The sequence below is a fragment of the Dioscorea cayenensis genome, unplaced genomic scaffold, assembly GCF_009730915.1.
Source record: "Dioscorea cayenensis subsp. rotundata cultivar TDr96_F1 unplaced genomic scaffold, TDr96_F1_v2_PseudoChromosome.rev07_lg8_w22 25.fasta BLBR01000126.1, whole genome shotgun sequence".
Classification (NCBI taxonomy): Eukaryota; Viridiplantae; Streptophyta; class Magnoliopsida; order Dioscoreales; family Dioscoreaceae; genus Dioscorea; species Dioscorea cayenensis.
Genome location: NW_024086517.1, coordinates 25,514 through 40,858, shown reverse-complemented (window position 1 = coordinate 40,858; position 15,345 = coordinate 25,514).

Genomic DNA, 15,345 nt, shown 5'->3' with positions numbered 1-15,345 from the left:
CTATCACTGCAGCCCCTGGAGAGTTTTAAGTCAGGATTTGGATCATGGCATACGGCCTCAATGCTACCCGGTATAGAGCCCGGGATGATCACTGTAGCTATAATAGAAGATATTTACTTGATGGAGTTTGCCTACCCCAAATAGTGTCAATGTTGAGCTCCATATCGAGTGGTATGGCACTCAGGATGGAAGCCATAGCGAGTGGTATAGCACTCAGGATGGAGGCCATAGGGAGTGGTATAGCACTTGGTGTAGCACTCAGGATGGGGGCCATAGGGAGTGGTATAGCACTCAAGATAGAGGCCATCAAGGGGGTATGATCAGTGGTATATAAAGGGATTTTTGGAGAAAGATTGGGGACTTTTTGGCTGGATTTCTTGGAGACTCTAGGGCAAACTTTTGAAGGTTTTTTTGGCAGCCATCACTTGGAGGAAGGGGAGAAACGAAGACACCATTCTTTGGGAGAGAGTTTGGCTTGAAGCTTGGGAAGATCAAGAGCTTGAACTTAAAGGGGAAGCCTTATCATCAAAGGAGGAGAAGCATTCGGCATCTCTAGGGCTAGAAGAAGCATCATTCGGCGGCATTCTCTCTCCTCTTCATCATTCAGACTAGGGAGTGTCATTTATGCATTTACTTCTTGCTTTTGTTGTGTTTGAGATACCTATTTGTGTGATGGCACACTAGACCCCCAAGGCCGCCGGATGTAGGTGAAACTTGTGGGGTTCATCTTGTATTTTGGATGCTACATTTATATTTGATATGCATTGGTGTGATTTATGATTTGGCTCATTGTGTTTCATGCCTAGAACTATTATGTGGAGAAATCTTTCGTTCTTGTTTGAGTTGTACATGTAGACGTGACCTACTCACGTGTACTAGATCGTTAATGAGCTAATAGGGGTATTTGTTGACCAACATGCTGAGAAATTGGGTGTAGGTAGCCCCTCCGAACCATGAGGATAAACTTATGTTAAGTGTGTCCTTGTTGCGTGATCTCCATTCACTTAATGCAATCGTAGGAATATGACTAAGGAAAGATCCTTGTCATCATTTGTACGGGATTAGGGTTTAGCCGCCGAGAAATTAGGGTTGAACTATTGTTGAGGTCCGTCAGTCTAAATCACCCGTTCCATGTATTTTCATGCATCCTTATATCTTGATGACCCCTCTTGGGAATCCTCATCCCTAGAGCCTATTCTTATCATCATTGCTCTTGTGATTTTCTTGCTTGACTTGGAGTCATTACACTTGTGTTTTATTTACAATCTTGCTTGTATTAGATTAGTATACCATGCTTGAATTGTAAGGTTAGAAAGTGAGTGATGGAGGAGTAATAGGAGCTCCTTAACCCTCGTGGAATATGATCCTTGGGCTTTTTGCTCAAGGTATTATTTAGCGACCCCAGTACACTTACGGGTAATCAATCAAGTTTTTGGCGCCGTTGCCGGGGACATTAAGGAATTCTAGGAAACTTCTAGCTTATTGCTCTAACCATTTTTTCTTTTCTTTTATTTCTTCCTTTTATTTGTCTTATTTTTTCTTGAGCTTAACTTTCTTTATCTTTCTTGACTTTGCAAGGTACTGTGCATGACACGAGAAAATAGATCAAATTTAGTTGCACAAGACAGTAAAATTAAGAGAGGTTCATTATGGCAGATTTGGGCTTTACACAAGGGCATGAGCGGGCTATGGTTGATTTCTGGAATGATTGGGTACCACCTATACATCATTTATTCCACATACAGGACAGTACAATATGTAGATTCAAACCATGGGAAGGCTCCATTACAGCAGCTGAAGACAATATTTGGAAAACCATGCTTACAGACTTCATGAATTATGGAAGAGTTCCAACGAAAGAAGAAGTCAGTATTCCTACTGATCTAACTACACTGGACATAGCAAAACTTCAAGCATATCAGTTAATTCCGGTACACAAACCTAGCAGAGATAAGGGGGAAAACACTAAGGATATTGTGCAACCTGTGTATGCCATCAATGAGAGTTCCGATGAAAGCTCAGTATTTGCAGAAGAAGATGACTAGAACATAGTGATGTATTGCTGAATAAAAATCTGCGATCGTCAATAGAGGAAGCATCTAAACTGGAATTGAAAAAGTTGCCTGAGCATCTCGAATATGCATTTCTTGGGGAAGGAACTCAGCTTCCTGTCATCATTGCTTCAAACCTTACGGTCAAACAAAAGAGAGATTTGGTGAATGTCTTAAAAAAACACAAGAATGCAATTGCTTGGAATATAGCTGACATTAAGTGGATAAGTCCCTCATTTTGCACTCACAAAATTTTGATGGAGGATGATCATAAACCGTCAGCTCTACCACAAAGAAGATTGAATCCAAACATGAAGGAGGTAGTAAAGGCTGAAGTCATCAAACTTCTTGATGCAGGCATTATCTATCCAATTTCTGACAGTGAGTGGGTGAGCCCAGTGCAAGTAGTACCTAAAAAGGGGGGAATGACTGTGATCACTAATGAAAAGAATGAGTTAATACCTACTCGAACAATCACAGGGCAGCGTGTCTGGATTGACTACAGGAAATTGAATGATGCTACCCGAAAGGATCATTTCCCGTTACCATTTATTGATCAGATGCTTGAGAGGCTTGCTGGGCATTTATACTACTACTTTCTGGATGGCTTTTCAGGGTATTTCCAGATTCCCATTGCGCCAGAAGATCAAGAAAAAACCACATTCACATGCCCTTATGGAACATTTGCGTACCGCCGCATGCCTTTCGGCCTTTGTAATTCCCCCACCACTTTTCAGAGATGCATGTTGGTAATTTTCAAAGATATGGTGGAAGACTTCATGGAGCTGTTCATGGATGATTTCTCTGTATTTGGTGACTCCTTTATGCTATGCCTCAAGAATCTAGAACGTGTTCTTGCTCGGTGCAAAGAAACAAACCTCGTACTAAGTTGGGAAAAATGTCACTTCATGGTTCAAGAAGGGATTGTCTTGGGTCACAGAATTTCAAAAGAAGGAATCGAGGTAGATAAAGCAAAGATCTCCATAATAGAGAAGCTACCTCCTCCTACCTCAGTTAAAGCCATCAGGAGTTTTCTGGGACATTCAGGTTTTTATAGAAGATTCATCAGGGACTTCGCCAAAATCTCTAGACCCCTAACGAAGTTATTGGAAAAAGATGTACCATTCAAGTTTGATGATGAGTGCATGAAAGCTTTTACCATCCTTAAGGAGAAGCTAACCCAAGCACCCATAATGATAGCTCCAGACTGGGATTCCCCCTTTGAATTGATGTGTGATGTAAGTGATTTTGCGGTGGGTGCAGTCCTTGGGCAACGAAAAGACAAACACTTTCGTCCCATATATTTTGCAAGTAAAACGTTAACAGATGCTCAAGAGAATTACACCACAACAGAAAAGGAGTTGCTCGCCGTGGGCTTTGCATTTGATAAATTCTGATCTTATGTAGTTCTTTCCAAGGTGGTGGTTTATACTGATCATTCAGCTTTGCGGTACCTACTAAGTAAGTCAGATGCAAAACCACGTCTGATTAGATGGGTCCTTTTGCTTCAGGAGTTTGCCCTTGAAATCAAGGATAAGAGAGGGGCGGAGAATCTTGCGGCGGATCATTTATCCCGTTTGGAGAATCCTAGTCTTGAAACTTTGAGAGAGAGAGAGATATCAATGATTCATTTCCTGAAGAGCACTTGTATAACATTCAAGTCGTGGAAGAGTCCGAGACACCTTGGTTTGCTGATTTTGCCAACTACTTAGTTGGGGGTGTCATCCCAAAATGGTTCACTCATCAACAACGGAAGAAATTTTTTTCGTACCTCAAGCACTACTTGTTGGAGGACCCCTACCTTTTTTGAATCTGTTCAGACTAGGTCGTTCAAAGATGTGTTTCGCAGTCTAAGGGTCTAAGTATCTTGAAACACTGCCATTCAGGACCGACTGGGGGCTATTACAATGCAAATTGGACCGCAAAGAAGATTCTTGATTCAGGTTTCTATTGGCCGACATTGTTTCAAGACACCCAAAAGTTCATACAATCATGCGATAGATGTCAGAGGGTAGGTAACATTTCTCGCCGAGATGAGATGCCCCAGAATTGGAATCAAGATTGTGAAATTTTTGACGTGTGGGGGATTGACTTCATGGGCCATTCCCAAGTTCACATGGTTGTAAGTTCATTCTCGTGGCAGTCGATTACATGTCTAAATGGGTGGAAGCTCAAGCCCTACCAACAAGCGACGCCAGGGCAGTGGTAAAATTCTTAAAGAAGCTTTTCTCCCGGTTTGGAACACCACGAGCAATCATTAGCGATCGAGGCACTCACTTTTGCAATGCTCAGTTTGCAAAAATTCTAAAGCACTACAATGTCTACCACAAACTTGCAACACCATATCATCCACAAACTAGCGGGCAAGTGGAAGTTTCCAACAGTGATTTAAAAAGAATTTTGGAGAAAAATGTTGCTCAGAATAGAGGAGACTGGGTAGAACACTTAGATGACGCTCTGTGGGCTTACAGAACAGCATATAAGACTCCTATTGGGACCACCCCGTATAGATTAGTCTATGGAAAAGTGTGTCACCTACCTGTAGAACTTGAGCACAAAGCTTATTGGGCTATTAAATTTCTGAATTTTGATTCTACTCTTGTAGGTGAGGAGAGGAAGCTCTAATTAAATGAATTGGATGAATGGCGCGCCACGGCATACAAAAATTCCAAACTTTACAAAGAAAGAGTGAAGGAGTACCACGATAAGCATATCAAGCATCCTAAACAATTCCGAGCAGGGGATCAAGTGTTACTATTCAACTCGAGGCTAAAGCTATTCCCCGGGAAGCTCAAGTCACGGTGGTCAGGTCCATATACGGTCACTCAAAATTCCACACAAGGAGCAGTCGAGGTAGATCACCCCGAAAAAGGTACGTTTAAGGTGAATGGCCAAAGGTTGAAGCTCTATTTTAACACCAACAATTCAATGATGACCGGGGGAATTTCAAACTATTCGAGCCCCCATGAGGTAAGTAACAAGGTATGTCAAGCTTGTGACGTTAAACAAGCGCTTCTTGGGAGGCAACCCAAGCATTCGGGGGTTTATTTTCATGTTTGTGGGTTCTTTGTGTTCGTATTCTTGTTATTTTTTGTATTTTCTTAGAGTTGTTAATTTGAATAAGTCCATGCTCTCATTATTTTGTTTATCATGATCATTGTCCATGTGGTTGTTCACTTGATTTTATGGTGGAGTTGCACTAGTTTGGGCTATCATTTTATGTGTTAGATCATAACTTTGAGCCATTATTTCATGGTGGAGATGATTTTAGAACCTTTTGTAACCATGGCCATGTGTTTGGAGAAGCAAAGGAGCCTTTAAACCAAGTTTTTAGGGCCTCACGGTCTCTATGGGCTGCTTATAGAGACCATGAAAACAATTCAGAAATTTTACACTACTCCTCGCAGGCTCTATGAGGAGTGCATAAAGACCATCAAGAAAATTCAGAAACTTTTCACTACTCCTCGCGGGCTTTATGAGCACCTCATAGAGACCGTGAAGACCCTTTTTCTTCATGAGAACCTTGTCAACTTGTCTCTCTCCTCATTCTTCTTCTTCTCCAACCGTGACCTAGCCTCCATGATCTACCTCTCCATGGCCGGATCTCACTAAATACCACTCTAAATCATCTCCACATCTCCTTGGGAAGTAGATCTAGTGTTCTTCTTCAAGCTCCACTCTAGTGCTCTCCTCCTTTGTTGGTATGAAGCTTATTGTGAATGAAAAAAATTTTTCTTTTCTTTTTCTTCTTGCTTTCTTGAGTTTTTGTGTGGATTGTTTCAAGATTTTAGCTTGTATTTTGTGGTATGAACATCATGTATTTGATTGATCTCGAATTTATGTACAAAATTTTTCAAATTCATGATGTTGGGGAAACTCTTGCAAATTGAATAGTATCCATACGGGCTCCTTATGCCCGTATGGATCCTATTCACCCCATTTTCTTCATGTTTCATCACTTTTCATGCCACATGATACACTCTCTTCGATTCCTTTCATTCTTATTTGAATTTTTAATGATGTAGGAATGCCACAAGTCAAGGAACTTGCCTCCAAACCTCCAAGAAACACTATGCCAACCCCGAAGAACCTCACTTTAAGCATGCTCATCATAAGGCGAAGTGTGGAGTTTCGAAGACCAAACTATGTGGCACACTTCATCACATAGATTGGGGTATTTTGGAGACATTTGGGATGGATGAACAATTCAAGGAATTACTTTCAAATGGGTTTTGGTGAATCTATTCTCAATTGATGATCATACCTTTTACCAATTTACTTTGGAGGTTTTGAACAATTTTGAAGCACACCATGACATCCACATCTTCAACATCTTGTGATGACTACTTGGACATTTGAGCATGGACATTTGTTTTATTTCTCTAGTTTGTTGTCTTGCTTTACTTTTTATGTAAGTGTGTTTGTTTGCTTGATTTCAATAAGTTTGTGAGGGGATGCGCTACGAACCTTGTGTAGAACTCTACTACTCTATATCTAGTATTTTTTATTTGTTGACTACTCCCTATTATGTATTCTTGCAATCTTAATTTTTGTTTGGATTAATGATGCCCCTTATGCCTTGCAGGGCATTAAGGGAGTTTGGTGAGCCTCCCCACATTCCATGGAGGCCGGACCCGACATGAAACGTTTGCGACACTTTTGGTTCGGGTCACTCCTCACCGTGTGCACAAGATTAAGCGGGGAAGTTTGTTCCACCCTCCTCCATTGTTTTCATTGCATATATTACCATGCTTTTCATGATTAGTGTACATTGGGGACAATGTACATAACTAGGTGGGGGATTGGTGTATTTTATGATCTAGGTTATTATTTGCATGCTAGTTTACCCATGATGGCTTGTTCATTATTGTAAGACTCTTATAGCATGGATTAATGATTGATTTGAGTTACATATTTGTTGTTGTACTCTATTGAATCATGTTTCACCTCTAGTATTGTCTTGTGCACTGGATCTTGTGTTGATGCCCTGGGAATAACCAACATGACTACTCTATCTCTCTTGATTGCTTAACACACAACTTTGAGTACTTGGCCTTAGAATTCTAAGTTATTTCTTTCAATGAACTCTTAAGAACTTCCCGAGTCTTGTTGAGCTAGCCCTAGTTTTTGTGGCTTGTAGTGTAGTCTGAAGGCGTGATCTAGGGGTGATTGTGAAAAAAATTGAAAAAATGAAAATGAAAGAGAAATGAAAAAAAGTGAAAAAGAGTAAAAAAAGAAAAAAATGAGTCTATGTCAAGTATTCCTCTGCTAATGAAGCATGAATTCGTCTATGTAGACTATGAATCGAGTAGTTAGGGTGGCTCTTGTGCCTAACCGACATGTGCACCCTCAGTAGAAAGATTTTTTTAGTGCAGTCTATGTTAGTCGGACTCGAAAAAGAAAGAAAAATAAAATGGAATGAAAAATAAAAAAACCCTAGTGGTCTTTTTGGCTACCTACTAGAGGTTTTGAGAAGAATAGGGAATTAGTTCGAGTTCAAGACTTGGAAGGATCTTACTTATTCATTGAAGTAGCGCTTAGCATTTTAGGACTTAGTACTCTTTGCAAGTGGAGTGATTAGCATCTAAAGTTGTACTCATTGGAGTCAGTCAGCTAGACCAAGTCAGGGTAGATTAAATACAAGGTTCACACACACGGCACAGACATATACGAGGTGAGACAGGATCTTTATGTTGTGCTTACTACGTGTAACTCATCATCTAGTTATCATTTTCCATGCTTGTGGAGTCATGTATTTATTTGAGCCGGAGGTGATACACTTAGCCACTTATCATTATATTTGTTTTTCATGATGTGTTTGCTTGGGGACAAGAAAATGCTTAGGTGTGGGGATATTTGATAAGTGTCAAAATGTATGTATTTGAGTGTATGTATTTGTTACCTCTAGAATGTATTTTCATTAGAATTGATGCCCGTTTTGTGCTTAATCGTGTGTTATTTTCTTTGCAGGGCATGGGAACACCATGGATGACACGAGAATATGATTCGGGTGAAAAAGAGAAGAAAACAGGGCGCGGTACTGTAGGAGAGTACTGTAGCTATAGGGATATGATTCGGGTGTATGTATTTGTAGGGATATGTCACGAGGATCGTTTTGTGCTTAATCATGTGTTATTCACTATACATGGGAGTATTGTAGCAGATTATTGTAGATGTCACTGTAGCACCTGGAGAGTTTCAAGTCAGGATTTGGATCATGGCATACGGCCTCAATGTTGCTAGCTATAGAGCCCGGGATGATCACTGTAGCTATAATAGAAGATATTTACTTGATGGAGTTTGCCTACCCCAAATAGTGTCAATGTTAAGGTCCATAGTGAGTGGTATGGCACTCAGGATGGAGGCCATAGCGAGTGGTATAGCACTCAGGATGGAGGCCATAGGGAGTGGTATAGCACTTGGTATAGCACTCAGGATGGGGGCCATAAGGAGTGGTATAGTACTCGGGATAGAGGCCATCAAGCGGGTATGATGAGTGGTATATAGAGGGATTTTTGGAGAAAGATTGGGGACTTTTTGGCTGGACTTCTTGGAGACTCTTGGGCAGACTTTGGAAGGTTTTTTTGGCAGCCATCACTTGGAGGAAGGGGAGCAACGAAGACACCATTCTTTGGGAGAGTTTGGCTGGAAGCTTGGGAAGATCAAGAGCTTGAACTTAAAGGGGAAGCCTCATCATCAAAGGAGGAGAAGCATTACGCATCTCTAGGGCTAGAAGAAGCATCATTCGGCCGGCATTCTCTCTCCTCTTCATCATTCTGACTAGGGAGTGTCATTTATGCATTTACTTCATGCTTTGTTATGTTTGAGATACTTATTTGTATGATGGCACACTAGACCCCCAAGGCCGCCGGATGTAGGTGAACCTTTGGGGGTTCATCTTGTATTTTTGATATGCATTGGTGTGATTTATGATTTGGCTCATTGTGTTTCATGCCTAGAACTATTACGTGGAGAAATCTTTAGTTCTTGTTTGAGTTGTACATGTAGACATGACCTACTCGTGTGTACTAGATCGTTAATAAGCTAATAGGGGTATTTGTTGACCAACATGCCGAGAAATTGGGTGTAGGTAGCCCCTCCCGAACCATGAGGATAAACTTAGGTTAAGTGTGTCCTTGTTGCATGATCTCCATTCACTTAATGCAATTGTAGGAATATGACTAAGGAGAGATCCTTGTCATCATTTGTACGGGATTAGGGTTTAGCCGCCGAGAATTGAACTATTGTTGAGGTCCGTCGGTCTAAATCACCCGTGCCATGTATTTTCATGCATCCTTATATCTTGATGACCCCTCTTGGGAATCCTCATCACTAGGCCTATTCTTATCATCATTGCTCTTATGATTTTCTTGCTTGACTTGGAGTTGTTACACTTGTGTTTTATTTACAATCTTGCTTGTATTAGATTAGTATACCATGCTTGAATTGTAAGGTTAGAAAGTGAGTGATGGAGGAGTAATAGGAACTCTTTAACCCCGTGGAATATGATCCTTGGGCTTTTGCTCAAGGTATTACTTGGCGACCCCGTACACTTGCGGGTAATCAATCAGATTCCAAGTGATAAATCTCTTCCTAATTATAGACCTAACCCTTTGGTCCAGGTGAAAGATCCCTAACTATGATTAAGCCCTAGATACTAAGATCACCTCAACGCTTCACTGTGTTGCACGCGCAACTAAGCCCCAGTGGAAGTTCATCCCTTAGACCATTCACTCTATTATGGCCGCAAAGAATCGAGGAACGGAGGTAGAATCTATCACGTCGGAGGGAAAAGGGGACTCTCCTGTACCTCTCGACTCACCCTCTCAACCCTCTCCAACCTAGCTTTGTCTAACGCTTGTGGTGTGTCACTCACTCACAAGGTTATCAACGAGAACTCTCAACCCTAGTGTTACTCTAGGGGAAATGTTCATACAATCAAGCATTCAAGATTGGAACTCACAATAAACATCAATTAATTGAAAACATAATATAGAGATTCAATGAAACAAATACATCCTAGGGTTCACAAATACCCAAGTACCAACTAGGGGTTTAGCTCTCCATGTAGCTAAGTACAATCAAAGAAATAGAATGTAAAAGCAATGAATCCATAGAAAACCATCGACACAACCATTGACGGAATCCTTGGACGATGAGTAGAGGACTCTCCACAAGACCATCGACACGACCATAGGGGGGGGGGGCTTTCTATGGATTCATTGCTTTTACATTCTATTTCTTTGATTGTACTTAGCTCCATGGAGATTAAAACCCCTAGTGGGTACTTGGGTATTTGTGAACCCTAGGATGTATTTATTTCATTGAATCTCTTTATTATGCTTTCAATTAATTGATGTTCTGAGTTCCAACCTTGAATGCTTGATTGTATGAACATTCCCCCTAGAGTGACACTAGGGTTGACAGTTCTCATTGGTAACCTTGTGAGTGAGTGACACACCACGAGCGTTAGACAAAGCTAGGTTGTAGAGGGTTGACAGGGTGAGTCGAGAGGTACAGAAGCGTCCCCTTTCCCCTACGACGTGATAGATTCTACCTCTGTTCCTCGAGTTCTTTGCGGCCACAATAGAGTGAATGGTCTAAGGGATGAAGTTCCTCTGGGGCTTAGTTGCGCGTGCAACAGAGTGAAGCGTTGAGGTGATCTTAGTATCTAGGGCTTAATCGTGGTTAGGGACCTTCCGCCTGGAGCGAAGGGTTAGGTCTATAATTAGGAAGAGATTTATCACTTGGAATCCCTAGAGCTCTTTGCAACTCTATGCGAGTGCGAGGTTGAGAGGTTATCTAATCTCTCCTCCGGGACATGTATAGAGTTAGGCATAGTTGACCTTAGATTTGGGACTATGTAATGAAGGATTTCCACGACTCACTATTGCATTGATTAGGAAGCATAATAGAGGGTTCTTGCACTTGAAGTAATCGTCCTAGGCAGAGCATTATCCGAGTACCCCATCTTTATTGATTGCTTTACCTTCTCCTTTACTCGTGCTCTCTTACTTGTTGATTTTACTTTTGAGAATTGAATCATTGTCACGCTTATCACTATTGATCTTTCACATAGCTAAAAAGCGGATTAAGTGTTTTAATTCCCTACTCCCTGTGGATTCGATACCCGCTCACCCGAGATTATTACTTCGACAAATCCGTGCACTTGCGGGATATACGCAAGGGGACCTTGTCAATTCTACAAATAAGGAAAAATTTCAACACCAAATACAAAAAATTAATCCTCTAGCTAAAAACTTGAATCTAAAAGGACAACAACCCGATATTGTATAAGTGTGTGTAAACTCACTCAAATCAACCCAAAGTATACTCCTCAAAGCTCTAAGTTAGAAGGACTTACTTATGTATACAAAGAAAAGAGAAGGTAGTAGCTTCACACATCCTTTAATGTAGCCTTTTCCTAGGTGGCCGCAAAGGTGGCTTTCACACTTTCGCGGTGGTGGCTCTTTCTACTAGGGTGATAGATTTTACTCATCTTATGAGATAACTCTTTCTCTCATTAGGGCATAACTAATATCCGACTTATGAGAGTAGCTTCATACTTCATAGGTGGTAGCTCTTTCCACCCCCAATGCACAAAAGCAATATAATAATTTTTTTTAAGGAAATTAAAATAAGAAACAACTAAACTAGTGATAAGTGCTTGTGTGATATGAATGCGAAGCATTCTTTCCTTATGTTGAGCATTACTTTTCTCGGGTTTTTACACTAATATGTGTTTTTTTATGTTACTTTCGTGCAGGGTAGGGTTGTGAGGCCGAGTATGAAGGAAAGAAACCAATGTGGATCATAATGCACCGATTTTGGAGGAAATCTTGCTAAGGTTCAAACGCGAAGACATAGGTCGGGTGTGAGATGCTAGAGTGCGTGCCAACCTCCTCTTATTTGAGTTAGCACAACCATTTGGAGGGGCACAAGGGCAATCACACTCAAGCATTCCGACTTATGCACATAGAACAAGATCTCCACCAACTTGTCCGTCATTAGAGAAGCAAAGCGATCCAAGACGTGAACGTGTGCCCGTTTGTGTCACCTTGATGAAAGTATGGACTCGGGAAGTATTTTAGGCCAGGCACTATAGCAGAACACTGTAGCAAAAAGTCATCTTGAAGCAGACTGTTCACGCTAGGCCGAAAAATCATAATTCCAGAGAATCCACTCGGGCGTGAGGAAATTACCCACGCCCATGTAGAAATTCTACATGGGCGTGTGAAAAATCCACAGGACCGGGTGGATGCCCGATTCCAGTCCTATTTAAAGTCGATTTCAGCCCCGATTTCAGTATTATTTTCTCCATGTTTTCCCCAACTTGAGAGAGGGTTACAGCGAGGGTTTTGAGAGGTATTAGCTAGGGTTTTGGAGAGGTTCTATGGCTCTGACATCGTCATTCCTTTGGAAGAAGGTTGGTACTGGAGCTTCCATCGAGGCGTATCCTATACCGGATAAGGGAATCCTTGGACGACGAGTAGAGGACTTTCCACAAGACCATCGACATGACTATCGAGGGGTTTCTCTATGGATTCATTGCTTTTACATTCTATTTCTTTTGATTGTACTTAGCTCCATGGAGAGCTAAACCCCTAGTGGGTACTTGGGTATTTGTGAACCCTAGGATGTATTTCTTTCATTGAATCTCTTTATTATGCTTTCAATTAATTGATGTTTGTTGTGAGTTCCAACCTTGAATGCTTGATTGTATAAACATTTCCCCTAGCTCAGATTCGGGTCTATCACGTGTCCTCAAGCGCCCGCATGGATTTTCTACGCGCCCATGTGGGTTGCAAGAATTTCCACGCGGGGCGCATGAACGGTAACTTTACTACATTATTGCTACAGTATTGTGCTGCAGTAATTTTACATATGCGATCCAAACATTCTCCTCTTAAGGCCACATAATTAGGCACATGATTATGTGGTAGGCTATAAGACTTTTTCTTTATCGACGTGTCTTTGAAAGATCTTACAATTTTCACAAAGAGAAAAAACGTGCAGATGTGACAGCCTTTCTACCCTTCCAACTAGTGAATTGACTTAAATCTCCTTTGAAGTTGGCACAAATCTCCCCATTCATGAACTCCTCTTGTGTCTTCGTCATTAAATTGCACAAGAACTCTCAACATCATGCCTTAATATCCTATCTTTGCATCATTTCAAATTTTCAATGCATTCACAACCTCTATGCATAAAAGAACACCCAATACATGATATGAGACATAAACCATATATAAAATGATGCTCAGTGCATGTAAAAAATGTATAAAAAACATGTTTACTCTAGCACTTCTTAGTGATTTAAGGACCGGAGAAGAGGACACTGATCTTGGCATACTGTCCTTGATGCTGTAAGTACTTTGCAAGGATGTGTCAAAGGTGGATCGGTGTGCTCTGTACCATAGAATATAGATATAATAGCTCATATCGGCTGAGTATACCAGTGATGTCTCTATGGTCATTCAATGATCCGCTCAGAATGGTGTGAAGGTATCGGTAGCTCGGCCAGGAGAGACAGGTGGCCTTTGATACCCCTGACTCATACTGACCCTGTCTGCACAGCGCTCTCTATGCATAATGCGGTGTCAGGCTACGGGGATAATCCATCGGTAGCTGCTCATACTCCTCTATACATACGAATGCGTCATCATACACACCCGAATAGACTGAAAACTGTGTGACACTCATACTGTGATACTGTCTGAAAGCTATGAACTGGATGACATTGATGCTATCAAAGATGGAGTACGAACAGTCAAACTTGAACTATGCTAACACCTTTAATGTCAACATCCAAATGGTAGGATCATGAATGGTCAACAATTTGCAACAACTGCCGATGGTGAGGACCTCCTTAACCTCATCTGCCATAACATTTGCCAGCCGAACCTCCCAGAGTATTCTCAAGTCCAGGAATCATGTTTGATCGAACTTGAGCTTTAATAGTCGCTCAAACATAACCTAGTGCTCCAGAATGTCGAACTCCATATGCTCTGGCTCAGGGGAATGCTCTCTAGGACGCATGCTGTATTGCTTCTTATTCATATGTACCTTATCTATAAGTAATGAAAATGATATTAATCAAATTCACTCAAAGCAACAATATTGCAGAAATCCACACAGTCGTGTGGAAATTCCACATGCCCATGTGGATCCACAGGGCGTGAAAACGACACGGTCGCTATTCAAAAGTCCGTAAATACATTAAGAAATTTGATCAAAACACTTTCTAATACATGCACCAACTATTTTAACATGCAAACGAAGCGGCATTCACCGAATTTAAACAAAATAAATCAAGATTGGCAAAAGAAAAGAGAAATAGGGTTTACCAATAAGACAGAGATGAAAAATTTGAAAATGGCCGAAAAACTTGAATGAAATCCCTCTAAATCGACGGTGAGAAATTGGGACAGTGAAAGGATGTGTTCTCTAAGTGTTTTGGAGTGAAAAGACGAAGAAACTCGAATAGATTTTAAAGAAAAGCCATGCCTCTTGTTGTTCTATACATCCACATAGAGGTGTAGAAATTACCCACGCCCGTGTGACTCCACAGAGGAGCTTCACAGGGGCAGCCACATGTCGCTGTGTGCTCTGAGGATAAGTCTAACTCTCTCTGAATGCATCCACACGAGAGTGTGGAAATTCCCCACGCTCGTGTGCCGTACCGACAGGGGCATCGACACACCCCTGTGGCTTCTCTGTCTACCCGAGAAATTTGGCTAAGTGTTCCACACGCCCTGTGGAAATTCTACACGGCCATGTGGATACTCACAGGGGTACTCACAGGGGAACTCACACGCCCCTGTGTCTTCTCGGGATTGATGAGAACTCTCAACAGCGATCCACAAGAGCGTGTGGAAATTACCCATACCTGTGTGTAATTCACAGGGTCATCCATAGGTGTAGATGCATGCCCCTGTGTCTTCTTGGGATACAGCTCTAAACTCTGCAGAGAAACACATGCCCGTGTGGAAATTGCCCGCGGGCGTGTGGCCATCATAAGATCATTCACAAGGGAAGACACACGCCATTATGTCCTCTCGGGATGAGCTCTGAACGGAGGCACACGTCCATGTAGAAATTACACATAACTGTTTATCTTCTCTGGATGACTTAGAAAAATTTACAGACTATAGAAAAATTCTGCACACTCATACATACTTAGAGCCTACCTAGACATTGAAAAATCTAACCAAAGAATCATGCAAAACATGCTTAAATGGCCAAGAAACTTCTCCAATCATAATTAGGCTCACGAAAACACCAATAATCCACA